This window comes from Rhagoletis pomonella, unplaced genomic scaffold (assembly GCF_013731165.1).
Source record: "Rhagoletis pomonella isolate Grant_MI unplaced genomic scaffold, Rhpom_1.0 Rhpom_scaffold_00002, whole genome shotgun sequence".
In the NCBI taxonomy this organism is placed as follows: domain Eukaryota; kingdom Metazoa; phylum Arthropoda; class Insecta; order Diptera; family Tephritidae; genus Rhagoletis; species Rhagoletis pomonella.
Genome location: NW_023458556.1, coordinates 57,531,667 through 57,534,719, shown reverse-complemented (window position 1 = coordinate 57,534,719; position 3,053 = coordinate 57,531,667).

Sequence of the window (3,053 nt, the reverse complement as noted above, 5' to 3'; positions counted from 1 at the left end):
GGGGGGTTAGGAGGGGACGAGAATTCAAAGAAATGGAATACGAAGGCAACAGAAGTGGGATATGTTGAAATGGTAATGACATTGAGGTAAGCCATGATGGAAATATAAATAAATAATAAATGGTAATTGGTAATGGTAAGGGTGAAGGTAATTGTAATGGAAATAGCAACGGTAATGTAAATGATAAGGGTAGTGGTAATAGAAGTGGTAATGGTAATAGTATTGGTGGTGGTAATGGTAATGGAAATGTTGAATATAAGGATAATTGCGGAGGAGATTGTAATGGTAACGGTAATGGTAATGGTAATTGTAATGGTAATGGTAATTAAAATGGTAATGGTATAATTATAATAAATAATAAATGGTAATTGGTAATGGTGAGGGTGAAGGTAATTGTAAGGGAAATAGTAACGGTAATGTAAATGATAAGGGTAGTGGTAATAGAAGTGGTAATGGTAATAGTATTGGTGGTGGTAATGGTAATGGAAATTTTGATTATAAGGATAATTGCGGAGGAGATTGTAATGGTAACGGTAATGGTAATGGTAATTGTAATGGTAACGGTAATTAAAATGGTAATGGTATAATTAATGGCAATAATTATGTTAATGGTAATGGTATTGGTAATTGTAATGGTAATGACAATGGGAATTGTAATAAAAATGGTAATGGTAATGATGATGAATAATGGCGATGATGATGAATGTACCGAAATTTGGTGCAAGGGAGTTGGTTGGTGTATTTAAAAGTAAATAATGTGAATACATATTTACCGAATTGTGTTTACACAAATCAATAAAAACATTGTTACATTCACATAAAATATCGAGTGAATGGGCAAAAGATAATTCACAATAACACGCGTTCACAGTAAGACACGAACGTAAGTATGTAAAATCGATTTGATATATAAATTTAATAAAAAACACAATGGATGTTACGAATAAAAATTCGCAAATGTTCATAATATTTTTGTTGGTAATTTTTTTTACGAAATGGTAGTATCATTCAAATGAATTCCGAAAATAATTACACCAAATAGTTTGGTTATTTGGTAAATGTTGATTGATTTTTAAATTACAAAATCCGAACAAAGCAGCGTGAAATAAAGTTCAAAGAAAAAGAGAAAGAGAGAAAAATATTTGGGAAATAACAATTAGCAATACTGGCTGTCAACGATAGAAATTAACAAAACTGATTCGACAAAAAAATAAAAATAAAAAATTTAAAAAAATCCAAAAATCAATCGAATGTAACAAAACTTGTGTAAGGGCTTCAAATTCAGGAAACATCAATCAGACTGATTGGACAAATAAATTTTTTGATCAATGCAAACATATGCAAGTAAACTTGACGTCCAATACATAGAAGAGGGTAACATTTTGTACATAAATCATAAAAAACGTACCATACAAATTATATATATAAAAAATAATAATAAATAGAAATTCATAACTTAACTAAACTCTAATTATGCTCTATGGTGTCTACAATGTTCGCTAATTTATGTACAGAACTAAAATAAACTTACGTAAACTTAAAATACGATCAATAGCTACCCCCTCGAAATAAAATCGTTAATAATGTTATAAATTCGTGTGAGTTTTGTTTTGTTTTTTTTTTTTGCTCTGGATTAGTAAAAAATAACTACGAACATTTTTTGTTTCTTTTTGTTGTTAGTAGGAGCAATCGAGTTAGAAAAATTTTAATTCAGCACATAAAAAAAATCATTTTAGTATATAAAAATAAATAATTGTGTTTGAAATTTCGGTGCATTCGTAAGAACTAAAACAAAACCAAACAAACTAACCGCAAACAGAGAAGAAAATTAAATTAAGGAAAAAAAGTATACCAAAAGTATAGTAGAACCAAGCAATAATGCAAAATGATTGGCAACACTTACCGGCTGCAGAACGTTGCATCACGGGCGACTGGCGCTGGATTTGTGGCTCCGCTGGCGGTTCCAATATGTCGCGATACTTGGACACCATCAGCACGGAAATGAAATAAACGATGGCGAGTGAAAGGAACTGCGCTTGTTTGGTTTCCTCCTTCAAAAAATAAAAAATAAATAAAAAATAAAACAAAAGAGTTGACAAATGGTTTAAATCGTGATTGCTTAATTTTTATACACTACATACATATTTAATAGTAAAAAATAGCAAACGAAAGTGAAAAAACATATCGCTAGCATCGAGTGAAAAGTTGCTAAGTCCACTTTTTATGAAAGCTCATATTTTGATACAGCAGGCTAGAGAAATTAAAAATGCATCGTTTCGAAAAGGGTAAAGGTAAAATAAAAGGAAAATTTGCTAAGTCCAAAAAAGCTCCGAAATTTCGGTAAGGCCAAAATAGTACGAAATCTTTTAGTTAAGATCGAATCCCTCTGATTCGTATGGAGTTTCGCTTTCAACCGGCAAAATGTTATTTTCAAAGGTTTGCGAAATACTTGAAGAAAATGGCTACAAGAAATTTTTTTCCTCAACTCTACAATTTTTTATTGGGACTTAGCAACATTTCACTCTAAGCTAGCGCAAAACAACAATTTTATTGAGCTTGACTTCGCTTTTAACAAAAACTCTATAAAGAATATTTCCTTTATAAAACTGCCCAACTGCACAATTAAATTGCTGCATAAAAAATTGTTATTGTTTTGTTGCTGTTCCAAAAAGATGATAATAAACACACACGAAATAATGGCAATTTTTTTCTGGACCGTTTTCGCAGGTGCGAAGGGGGTACTTGCATACTTGCATCTATTAAGTAGAAGCAAACGAAAGGAAAAAAGCAAAACTTAAGAAAAAAACCTTGCCGATAACCCCATATTGGAGTTACTTGAATTTCTCTGAGCTCTAAAATGCAGTTAAGCCTTTGGTGGAAATAGGCTATAATAGTCTATAAAAGACTGCCTATTAAATTTTAATTTTATTTTGCAAGTTTATAGTAGCTTTGAAATCTCGTTGATTTTTTATTTTATTTTTACTGGCGGTGTTATGCATTTCCTTCTATACAAAGTATTTATGTTCAAAAAATTATTTAGTTATATGGTTTTC